Consider the following 13,689-nt stretch of genomic DNA (forward strand, 5'->3'; position numbering starts at 1 on the left):
CCACAAAGCCTTTGTCGTAGCTTCCCCTGATACATTCAGCAATACTGAATCTGAGACACACAATCGTATTGTGCTCTTTGCCTTCCGATCCAACTTCTTCCATTCTTCATCGGTTACTCCCGATGGTTTAGTACCCAGATCTACCGCGATCCACTGATCTTTATCCACCAACAGATCCTCCATCTTGAGTTTCCACAACTCAAAATTCTGACCATTGAACTTCTCAATCTATATCTTTCCACTGCTCGCCATCTTCTTTCACCACCAGAATCGATCTCGCAGATCTCCCATTGAAGAGGGTCTACCACAGGCCCGAGCGAAACCCCTCAACAACAAAGGCATCCCCTTGAAGCCAAAACAGCTCCGATACCAAATGTAGGTTTTAACCCTGTACAGAAATTACCTGCATACGAATTCTTAAACAAAGAAAATAAACAATGCGAGAGCATAACCCATAAAACACATATGCACAGAGATTTTTCCCTGGATCCCAAAAGCGGGACTACCAGCTTGATTTTCATTATGTTCCTTTCAATGTTACAATACATATTTATACATGCCGAAGCATCCAATACCATGGACCGAAAACCATCGCGTCCAATACCATGGACCGAAAAACCATCGCGTCCAAAAAACATGTGCGAAAATCATGCACAAAACCATAGGTGGGTCCGCCCAACCTAACATATTGTCCAAAACCAAAATTTTCTGGGGCGCTGCCCCGGACCCCATAAAGTGGGGTTACGGGTGCCCTTCAAACCCCCTATTAACTACGTGGAAAGAATATAACACAACCCAACATGACGCTGACTTCGCGTCGGTTGAGACTGGTCTAGGACCAGTGATACACTCTCTGAGACTGCAATACTGGTCTGGGACCAGTGGTAGGAGTGGTACTTACTATGAAGCTGACTTCGGGTCGGCTGAAACTGGTCTGGGACCAGTGGTACGCACTCTGAGACTGACTTTGAGTTAGTGGAGGATGATACTAGTCTAGGACCAGTGGAGTTGTACTCACTATGACGCTGACTTCGGGTTGGTTGAGACTGGTTTGGGACCAGTGGTACATACTCTGAGACTGACTTTGAGTCAGTATGATACATCCTCAATCATTTCTTCTTCTTCATAATTCGGACAAAAGTAGAGCAGAACAGAATAATGCAAGAGCAGAGCAGAACAGAGCAAAACAGTACAGATCAGTGCAGGGCAGAGCAAGACAAAGTAGAACAGGCAGAATAGAGTAGAGCAAGGCAAGGGTCAGGTTGTACAGGGCAGTGCATTTGATGGATGAATAGTAACGACCGATAGACAGATTGTAGATGAAGTTCTCCCTGGTTGAGAGGGAGTATTAAAATTGGCAACCAGGGCAAAACTTCATGTGGATCATCTTATTCATGGCTGATAATATTTTTATTAGATTCCTCTCGTCGATAGGTGTAGGATTGATATAAAGATCATCTGATTCCGATAAGTATTCATGGAGATATGAATTTATTTTGATTATGGAATTATTATCAAGCCGACCTACAACTCATGTAGGCTCAGAAGCTCAACAGTCGCATCTATTCACCCACCAACGTTGTGTATAAATAGAAGAGGACTTTTCCTCATTTTGACTCACTCATCTCATCACATCTCTCTCTCTCTACTGCGCAAAAATGAGTCTCTTCTCTACTGCGCTGAAATGGGTCTCTCTATCACACATGTGACGCCGGAAGCTATTGAAACTGAAGCTGCAACTGCAGAAGTAAATATTGACTTGCGTTTCCTAGAAGATCTCCTCTTTGGAACTGCGTTGTAGGTTCATCTAAACCTCCTCTGAAAGCCGCAACTTTTGGTGGTGGAATGAAGTCAATCCGATGAACGGTTTGCAAGATATCGACTGCCCTAGTTTGAAGCCGGAAACTGTTGAAACTGAAGCTGCAACTGCAGAAGTAAAGATTGACCTGCCTAGCCTAGAAGATCTCCTCATCTGAACTGCGCTGGAGGTTCATCTGAACCTCCTCTGAAAGCCGCAACTTTTGGTGGTGGAATGAAGTCAATCTGACAAACGGTTTGCAAGATATCATCTGCCCTAGTTTGATAATGAAGCCGCTAATGCTGATGTTGTTGATCTAGGGTTTGCTACTGCTGATATGAATCAGATTTATTGTACTATTTCTCTCTGCTGAAGTATTGAAGATAAAAGAAAATTTGATCAAAGGGTTTCCCCACACATTGTGGGGTTTGTCCCTGGCTAGCCACCACATCTTGTGTCTCTTGTCTTGGCTTGTTTTCTGTCGATCGTTTAATGTTCTATCTGCACTTACTTTATGTATATGTGATTGCTAATCTGTGGAATATAATAAGAAAAAGAAGTAAACCGTTATAAGCATAGAACATACCATAACTTAACAATTTTTCAAGGGGAAAGCAACTGTTCAAAACCCCTTCCTATATGTATTGCATTAATCAGAAAATAGAGAAGAAATACAATGCTTGCTCAAGCCCAAGCAACCTCTACACGAGTATAATATATCTCATTGCCTCACAAGCTGACTTTGGTTAATACTTAACCAAATTCCGGCTTGCCCAAACTCATATTTCCTTGCACTATTCAATAAGGAATTAGCCCCTATTATTTAGGGAAGTTACTTATTGGGAATTGTGTAATTCTTGTAGGCCCTTCTCTGACTGCATGCACCACTAGTACAACTTGGAAAATTCAACAATTGATAGTACACTACTCTTGAACTCCAATTTCAACTGGGTAACTGTTGTGCCCTACAAAAACCCCCCATTTCATATCATTCTTATTTACAAAAAATTAACATATGGAATTGGTCCCTTTTAAAAAAATTTGGCATCAATGCTTGTATGTTCAAAAAAGGCCGGATAATCAAATGAGTTTTCATGTATTTAAGCCTTTTTGGGATATTAATGTTTCAAATAATAAATAATCTTTTGTTATTGCGATAAAGCGATCGCAAGATCGCATATCGCAATAACATGAGAGATGCATTCAAATGGCATTTTGGTCTCCGCCGATGCGATATCGTTATCGGCGATCGGCAATGTTACATGCACACCAAGTAATGGCACATAACTCATGCCCCGACGCGACGCGATATCGGCGATCGGCTATCGGCGATACCTCATGTGGAACCGCTTTATGTTATAAATCCCGACCCGATGCGATATCGCTATCGGCCGTCGGCAGAATTCCATGCGCTAGCCCGATGCGATATCGCTTATCGGCGGTCGGCAGGATCTTTTGGTGATAATTGTGCAGCACTTATTCCCCGAAGCGATGCGATATCGCTCATCGGTGGTCAGCATTCTTAAAAGCCATTACTTAAAGCTTTAATTTTATATTCATATCCAGTTGACAAAGCGCGAATCCCAAAATGCCGTTAAATGCAAGGGATAAGGTAATGCGTGTGTATTTAAAAGATTTTGCCCCTTCGATTAACGAACACCTGCGCTTAACCGCCAGAATATCTGTTGCACGCTTAAGGGAGTCATTCACCCGGATAACGGTGTAATCATCACATTTAATGGGTAGCAGGCCTCAAATCACCATTAATGCATCTGCAATATCCTCTCAGCGATTGGATCCGCAGCCACTTTTGAAAATTAATCTTAGCACGCTTCAAATGATATATCTATCCCGCCGTGAAGTGTCATTGTTATTATGTTGTTACGATTTCTCTTGCAATTGTGTAGAATTCGTCTTTTGAGAGAAGCCTGAGCATGATGGGGAAAAGATCCAAGAGGACTACGGGCTCTGCTGTTACACCTGTAGCAGGGCAAGCTGCCACAAATAAGAAGAAAGGCCTCATTTCAGACACTACGTGCACTGGTCTTAACAAGACTACATGGCAGGGCACATATAATTTACTAGAAGCTGAGCAACCGGAAGTTTCAGTGACAGTGGCTACTGCGGACTCACTCAAAAAGTCTGATGCAACTCTCAAAGAGTTGGCCGATTCCTTTCTTCACAGAATAGTGGCCAGAGAGCAAGTCCTTCCCTACACTGATGTAGTGCGATGGGCAATCGAGGAAATTCCAATCATTGACAGAACGTTCCACACAAGAGACGGACGGATTTTCGGGTCGTTTAAGCCAGAGCACCTAAGGCAAATGTATCATTTGCCTGAGCCAGAGAAAATCTGCAACAAAGACTTCGTGGAGAAGTTTGCAGCTGAAAATGAAGTACCATCCAAGCCCATTCGGGATTGGAGGCAGAACCCGGCCAAACACAAGCACGAAAGCTCGGGTAAGTACTCCATTGATTCTTTGGCTTCTCCCTATTGCTATGCGGGAATTATGATGTGTAGGCTATGGGGATTACATGATTCTGCCAATTTTGATATAGAAATGGTTCCCCTGATGGAGGCCGTTGTTAATAGTATAATCATGGATTGGGCCACCATTCTTTCTGATAAGTTGACTGTAGCTGTTCGGGATTTTAGAGCTAAATCTGTAGTCACCGAAAGGAAAATCCCCCCATTTTATTATAGTGCCTACATTATGGACACATTGTGTTTTAACTCTGAGTTTCCCATCCTCGGTTGGAGATGGACCACCCAAGACCCTTCGCCCATTCATTTGTATCATTAGAAATTGTGGAAGTCCTCTTACAAGGACCATTTGTATCAAATTTGCAATGGTTTTATGGTTCCCATTCATTATTCCATTTTTGATCGGCCTATTCCCAAAATTTCCTATCTCGTTTCCTTCGACTTACAAGCTGTAGCAGGATGGTTTAGAGAAGAGCATTTTACCTATATTAGGGTTTATGGAAGCCAAGCCAAGCTGCATGTTCTCCCTCTATATGTTCCAGACAAACTGTTAGCCCGAGAGATCTCCTACCAAATTATGGCCGAGAGTGTAACCCAAACTCTCAAGAAAGAGAAGAAGAGGGGCTGGCCCCCTTTTCCCTTGAGGATGGGTGTTTTTACTCTGCATAATCTTCAGCATCCAGAAAAGGAGGCTATAAAGATGCAAGCTTTATCCCTGCCCACTATGCCAGCCAGACTCTATGATCCAAGGAAGACTGATTTCATTGCCCTAGAACAGGCCAAACTGACAAAGATTGACCATCAAGAGGATGAGTTTGATGACTTGTTCGTAGCTGCCGATACAATAAGCCAAACCAAACAGCTTGCCAGGATGAAATACAATGATGAGAATTTAACTGAGTTCAATAAACTTAGAGAGCAGAGGTTGCAAACTCTGCCTCTAGATTTATTGTCATTAACCTCAGCGTCCTCCTCAAGCGAGCCTGGTCAGAAACAGACAAGCCAACCTCCTGTTATAACTAAGGAACAAAAGAAACAACAGGAGGAAAGGCAAAAGAAGCAGCAGACAGAGAAGCAGAGGAAGGAGCAAATAGAAAAGCAGCAGAAAGAGCAGAAGGAACAAGAACAGAGAAAGCAGAAGCAGATGGAGGAACAGCGGAAGAAGGAAGAAGAAGAAAAACAAAAGAAAGAACTGGCAGATAGGCAGAAAAAGGAATTAGCAGATAAGCAAAGAAGAGAGCAAGAAGAGAAACAGAGAAAAGAGTTAGAGGAGCAGCAGCGGAAAGAGCTGGAGGAGCAGAAGAGGTTGGAACAAGAAAAGGAGAAGAGTAAATCCCAGACGGAGCAACACAAACAGACCTCCATAGATCCTGAATTGCTTAAACAATGGAATCAATTCGATTCCATTATCAGTGGAAAGGAAGGCTCCAAAGACACAGACACCTCTAAGACAAGCGACGCACCAGACACCACTTCTTCTCAGGTTCTAAGCGGAACCAGCGGCCCACCCACTTCAAAGGATGTCGAGGTAATCACCAAAGACCCTTCCGATCAGATTGTGCTCCAGGTGGAAGATATTCCTCCCCTGGATGTTTTCTACAGCCCTAGGCATAAAGCAGTTGTTAAGCGCTCAAGGAAGAGACGAAGGCTTGATCAACCTTCCATCTTTCCTGAGCAAACAGTCACAGGGAATGTAGTCTGGAAGGAGGAATTGGACCCCTCCGATGATCTAACCAAGCTATCGCAGTATGCGGGAGCTTATTCTGCAGCAACTATTGATAAAGCATCGGAGGTAAGTCTTTTGTTAAAGACTAAGGACCAGGAGATTTGTGCATTGCAAGCAGAAGTAGCCGAGGCGCGAAACAAGGCAGCACAGGTAGAAGAGCAGTTGCTGGCACAACAGCAAGCAAACAATGTATTAACCCAGCAACTGCAGACTGAAAAACAGAGGATTGACCAGAGCGCAATCCAGAAGCAGAAAGAATTAACGGAGGCATTGGCACAATTGAGAGCGGCAAACGAGCTAATGACGAAGTCAAAAGATGAGCAAATCGCTCAACTGTTAGCACAGCTCGAAGATATCAAAGGCACCAAGAAAGTCGAAGATTTCAGAGCAGAGGCAGCTCAAATAAATAGTGCATTAATCTCTCAGATTAGACTCCTGTGCCAACAACTAACTGAGGCTGAGCCATTATGTGAAGTATCTATAGCAGTATGTCAGCAGATAGAAAAAGCCAAAAATGAGCTAGATCAGGCCGAAGAAACCATAGCCTCATATCTTGATTGGCAAGATACTGATGTGGGGAAAGCAGCGAATTTGCCTAGGATCTATGAGCCATTCAAGGACATACTCTTCACGGAATGGAACACTCAAATGATGAAAGCGGAAAGGGCAGCTTCAAGGTGTAAAATGATTGCCAACAATATGATCGATTTAGTCAACAATACACTCTATTTGGCCAACATGATCTCTCAGTGCACACCTGGAAGCATAACCACGGCGAACATGATTGAACAAACAAGTTATCATGAACTGGAGGAAAAGAGAAAGTTAATCGCTGGAGTAAATACTTTAACCTCCGACGCATATTGGCTCTTTCTAATCAAGCCGCACACTCAAAGTTCGGCTCTTAAGTGTTTAACAGATGCTCTCGGATGCCTAATCCCCGACATTCAGGATGCCACATATGATGCCCAGCTCACGTCGCGTCTCAACACTCCACCGGAAGTAGAGCCATTGCTGGCGATATGTCAGCTGTGGTTTAAAGGTAAAGAGCCCACCGAATGAAGCATTGCTGCCGACTGCCAGATCGCCCAAAAAGATGGAAAATATTTATTGATGCCAATTTAATAGCTTTTGAGTTTTTTCTTAGATATTTAGATTAGATTAGTATTTATAGACCCTTTCATTGTTTTGGAAAGGGTCGTAAAATTTTGTAATAGACTTAAAGGCTGAAGTTTTCACTACTGTGCTTCAGTCTATATTCTTTTGTGAAACTCGACCGATAGTCCTTAATTTGACAAGAATGTTGTTTTATGCAATTGCGCACTATTGTCTCTTGTTTGGAATGCTTTCTGGGTTGAAGAAAGGACTGCGACATAGCGATTTATATAATGGATTGTTGAGCGGCTTACATGGTACTTTTATCTACATCTGTCCTCTTTCCTCTCATATGAATTGCTGTGTTATTATTTTTTGCTATTGTTGAATACATGTATACGTTGTAACAGCAAATCTTCATTTCATTCCACTATTGGATGTTTTGTGATATGCCCTTTCTTTTAATCATGCATGTAGCAATGATATGAATGACAATGTGTAGTAATTCGCTATTATCGCTCTGCATAACTAATTATGCAGAGCAATCTTAAATGGTTTAAACATCTATGCTTTAGTGTTAGAGTCATCTATATGCCTGCCTTAAAGCACAGATTATCAAATGCTACGCTTTAAAAGATTGATAAGTCCCGGGATTAGATTATAGTTAATATATTTCGCCGATAGTTTTAGTTGTTAGCTTATCACCATCATACATCATAAGTTACTCATCCATCCCACTTTTATCCATTATTGGGAAACTGGTCCCATTATCCCCAGTCGGAGCCACTATCCCAAACAGAAAAGGAGCTGTACTAAGGTCCGGACCGGGTGGTTTCCCCTTTGTTGTGGCAGCGATTTTCGAGGCCTCAACAAAATTGGCGCTAGAAGGAGGGCATCAACTGTGAATGGCACATAAATCCAAACCTATAAGTCATTCCAAGAGTATTTCCCCCTCCGAATCCCCTCGACCTTCCCATTTGCATACTGGTTCGCCGGTATCCAAACAAGGAGAAGGGGAATCAACTACCACTTCTCAAACCCATCATACCACAGAACAATTAGCTCTTGAATCACCTGAAGTCCAGTCTCTAATCCATAAACTTCAGAGCTTCTCGATATCACCACAGAAATCTGAGGTATCAGAAAGCAGTGCGACTTCGCAATTCAACCTCACTCACCCTCTCACCAGACTTCAGAGCGAAAAACTCGGTATTGAACCCACTGAGTTTCCTTTACCTAAAAGGAAAAAGGCAAAGAAAATTACTAAAGGATTTGATAGTGAAGAGCTTTCATCCACGTCCTCCATTGCATTTTCTCCTCTGCGAGGTCAACCATCCACTCCCTCATTGCAAATTGTCGTTCACCAGGGATCAGAAGCCTCAATATCCCAACCCATTCACTCCTCATCTTTAATCCCTTCCCATACATCCGAAATCCCAGCAGTAGTGTCAACCACTGTCACTATCATAATGGCAGATCCATGGACTAAGCTAGGAGCAGTCAACATGCCTGCACCATTGCATGATCTACCCAATGCTCCCGAAAAATGGCTGCCTAAATTCAATCCAGATGACGGGACCCAGGCTGAAGAACACATCAACAACATTATGTTAGCAGTTAACCTAAAAGGAGTGACAGAACAAGATGTTGTTGTAAGACTCTTCCCTTACACTTTACAAGGATCAGCAGGATCCTGGTATTTTTCCTTACCTTCTGGTTCAATTACCAGTTGGAACACATGCCAAGAGCAGTTTCTCACCAAATATGGAGATGACAGGTCCTTAGCTACTTTAATAAACGACCTCTCCAATCTGAGAATAGAGCATAGGGACCTGATAAAGGAGTTTAATGCTAGATTTAATAAACTCCTGAATAAAATCCCTACCGCTTCTAAACCATGTGAACAAATACGAAGCGAATGGTATATTACAGCCCTACCTGCCAACATAGCTATTTTTGTAGACAGGGCTGGGAAACCTACCTTAGCTGAAAACATGAGAGAGGCACTTGCTGTTGAAAAGCGCATCAATGCTTTAGAAAAGAAAGCTGCTTTGGAAGATAGAAAAGCTAAAAAAGTCTCGTTTAAAGAAGATTCCAAGAAGAAAACCCCAAAGGACCCATATGACATGGAAGGTTTACAAAAGGTCCTTAAAACATTGTCTAACGAAATGGTTGAGATAAAGAAGCAGGTGGCCGAAACTTCAAACAAAAGACCATTTAGAACTTATAAGAAAACTGAATCAAAACCGCCCAATGTTATATCTAACGCAGATTCAGACCAAGAAGAAGAGGAAGAGGAAACAACTTCACAAACCGATGATGAAGAAGAAGTAGCTGAATGCCACGGAATGTGGGATTTTATACTCCCAAACTCTGATACCGAGAATGAAGAAGAAGCCTTTCCGGTTACTACAAGAAGTAAAAGCACTCTTGAACCCGCCCAGGCAACTTCAAAGAAGAGGAGCGCAGGTGCTACTACAGTAAAGGAAAAAGTTCCCCCAAAGAAGTCACCTGTAGTAGTTCCCCAAAACCAGCCTTCAACTTCTAGTTCTCCTTCAACATCCAAGACACTAGTGGTATCCGATTCAATGGAATATAACATTGTTGATGACATGAAGAAAACTAAGGCAAATATAACCATGTTTGAACTTAGCAAACTAAAGCACCAACAAAAGTTACTTCTTAAAGAATTAAATGTTGTTCCCTCTACTCCCCTTCCCAGTGCAAGAGCTGCCAACGATTCAGGCCAGCCTCCTGCAGGTATGGTTGAAATTACCGATTCAGTTTTAATCGGAGATAAATCAAATTCTCACACTCCACCCTTCCTGCTGACTTATGAGATTTATAATAGAAACCTGCACAACTGTTTAATTGATTCAGGGGCCTCATCTAATATAATGCCAGCTTCAGTTTGCTCTAAGCTGAACATTGAACCCCAGAAGTCTGCCATTCATATTGTACAGTTGGATAGGACTAAGGTGCAGGTTGTGGGAGAAATTAATTCTGTAACCATCAGGTTGTCAGCCGACCCCAGAATTGTTCAGAGGATTGACATCTTAATTGCCGACATACCTGAATTTTATGGTTTGATTTTAAGCAGAGATTGGTCCGAAAAACTGCATGGGTATATTTCCACAGATTGGTCACATATGTGGCTTCCCTACAAGGGAAAGCCGAATCAAATAAGGATCGATCGGGAGAAGCATATGACCCACACAGTTACTGAATTTGAGCAAGAAAACCAACCTGTAGCATTCAATAATAACATTTTGGGAAACTATTCGTCAGAATCATTCTTTGGCAACTTTGTTGCCCAACCATCTCCTTTTTCAGTCAATCATTTTACATCTCAGATTGAAATTTTTTCACAAACAGATAAGTCCAGATGTTTTAATGATGCTGAGGAAAATGTAGATATTTTTGTTAATACTCCTTTATTTTGGTCTTTATATTTTGATGGCTCTAAGTCCAGCGAAGGCTCAGGAGCAGGTTGCATTTTGGTTAGCCCGCAAGGAGAAAAGACAATGTTGTCTTGTAGGTTAGAATTTGAGTGTACTAATAACACAGCCGAATACGAAGCTTTAGTCCAGGGTTTATATAAAGCGATCGGCCTTGAAGTGCGATATCTAAAAGTGTTTGGCGATTCGGAAATAATTGTCAAACAGGTGAGAAATGCAATTCATTGTCTTTCAAGTCACCTCAAGCATTATCAATCGCTAGTACAGGATCTTACCTCACACTTTTCAGCCTTCAACATTTCTTCCATTCCTAGGTCACAAAATTCAGCAGCCGACCTACTAGCCAATGTAGCCTCTAAACTTCTACCTTCTGAAGACTACAGCCTTGATAGATTTTCTGTAGAATTACTTTTTAGGCCTTCAATTCCTGACAATGTCACCAATTGGAGAGTATTTAACCATGACGAAGATATCTTGCAGTTTCTAACTTCGGAAAAATCCTATGACAATCAAGTCATTGAGGAAGATGATCACGATCTGCAGATGAAACAAGCGCCTCAAGAAAATTCAATTCCCAAACCCGTGGTGAAGCTTGAAGACCTTTATGATATCAAAGACAGGTTTAAACCTGTAATTAATGCAAAGCTTCAAAGTTCCACCCTTAGGTTTGAATTAATAAATCTAGGCACTGACGATGCTCCTCAAAACATCAACTTAGGAATAGGACTTTCCCAGGAAGAAAAAGAAGCATTTATTAAACTATTGAGAAAAAACAAACAGGTCTTTGCTTGGAAATATGATGACTTAAAGACATATGATACATCTATTATCCAGCATACCATTCCTATGCTTCCTGATCAGAAACCAATTCAGCAAAAGTTAAGAAAAATACATCCAAATTTGGAGAGCCAGATAAAGTCGGAGCTTAATAAGCTTTTGAAAGCCAAAATTATTTTTCCGGTCCGACATTCAAATTGGGTCTCTAATATGGTGCCAGTCAGAAAGAAAAATGGCGACATTCGAATCTGTATTGATTTCAGGAACCTGAATAAAGCAAGCTTGAAAGATAATTTCCCGTTACCTACTATGGAGCAAATTCTCCAATCAGTAGCAGGCTCTGAATTGATGTCCTTTCTTGATGGATTCTCCAGATATAACCAAGTTTTGGTTCATCCTGATGACCAACTTAAAACCACATTCAGAACAAAATGGGGAACTTATGCATATCAGAAAATGCCTTTTGGACTCATAAATGCGGGAGCGACATTCCAGAGAGCCATGGATATAGCCTTCAAAGGGTTGATTAATCGATCAGTAGTCGTCTATCTAGACGATATTACTGTATATTCTAAAAAGAGATATAATCATTTGCATGACTTAAATCAAATCTTTCAGCGATGCAAAAGATATGGTATTTCTCTAAACCCAAAGAAGTCTTTCTTTGCTCTTGATCAAGGAAAACTCTTAGGCTTTATAGTATCCAAAGATGGCATTTATATTGATCCTGATCGGATTAAGGAAATTTCTGAAATCCCTTTCCCACACAATAAAAAATCGATGCAGTCATTTTTGGGTCAGATTAATTTTGTCAAACGATTTGTTCCAGATTTCTCTCAAATTGTATTACCACTTCAGACAATGATCAAGAAGAATTCAGTCTTCAAGTGGGGATCAGAAGAAAAGCAAGCTTTTGATGTTATCAAGCAATCAATAATCAATGCCCCAGCCTTGAATACTCCCAATTTTTCTAATCATTTTACATTGTATACCGTTGCGTCCGATGTATCCTATGCTGCAGTTCTCACGCAGCCAAATGCTCACAACTTGGAAGCACCCATTTCATTTTTTAGCTCAAATCTTCAGGGTGCCGAACTAAATTATTCCGATGTGGAGAAACAAGCCTTTGTTGTGTTTAAAGCAGTCAAACATTACAGGCCCTTTCTTTTGAAAACTCACACGAAAGTTATAGTCCCTTTCCCAGCGGTAAGGCAACTATTAATTCAAAAAGAACTGGGTGAAAGAAGGGCCAATTGGGTCACAGCGCTTCAAGAATATGACTTAGAAATAAAGCCAGCAAAGATTGTTAGGGGCCAAGGTTTTTGCAGGATATTGGCAGGAGCATCAAACATTCCTGAATCAAGCGATATGGATCAGACTGAATCAATCAATCAGATAAGTGTCACTGATTCTGAATCTCAATATGCAGATTTAATATTTTATTTGAAGAACGGTTATGCCCTCCAAATTTATCTTACAAAAATAAAAGGGCCATTAGGTTAAAAGCAAAGAATTTCACTCTCATTGATGATGTGCTTTTTAGACAAAATTATGATTCTATCCTGTTAAGATGTCTTGAGAAACCTGAAGCTCAAAAAGTTTTACAGGAGCTACATGATGGGCCAGCGGGAGGACATTTTGGAGCAGACACAACAGCCCACAAAGTTATTCATGCTGGATATTATTGGCCTACACTGTTTAGAGATGCTCATGAATACGTAAGAAAATGCTTCAATTGCCAAACTTCTAGTGGAAGACAACGGAAATCAGCTTTCCCTCTGCAACCTGTCAACATTGAACAGCCATTTGAACAATGGGGATTAGATATCATTATAGAGATTACTCCACCATCTTCCAAACAACATAGGTATATCCTCACTGCTACCGATTATTTTACCAAATGGGTAGAGGCTATTCCTTTGAAGGCACCAAATTCAGAGGCAATCATCGAGTTCATAGACCAATTCATCATTACCAGGTTTGGTGTCCCAAACGCTCTCGTTTTTTATAATGCTTCCTATTTCTCAGGAAATGCTATATATAATTTCGCTATTAAGAGAGGGTTTAAACTGAAATACTCTGCTAATTATTATCCCCAGGGAAATGGTTTAGCAGAATCTACTAATAAGAATCTCATCAAAATCATTAAGCGAACTGTTGAACAGAATCATAGAAAATGGCACAAATCTTTAGTGTTTGCATTATGGGCTGATAGGATTACACAAAAGGCTTCTATAGGTTCCTCCCCATTTAATCTGGTATATGGAAAAGAAGCAGTATTGCCTACGAATCTTGTTTTACCCTCTCTAGCCCTAGTACAGTACATTGAAGAGACTCCTTCTTCCTCTAT

Source organism: Pinus tabuliformis, chromosome 5_2 (assembly GCF_031772625.1).
Source record: "Pinus tabuliformis cultivar Carrire ecotype Pingquan chromosome 5_2, CPIR1, whole genome shotgun sequence".
NCBI lineage: Eukaryota > Viridiplantae > Streptophyta > Pinopsida > Pinales > Pinaceae > Pinus > Pinus tabuliformis.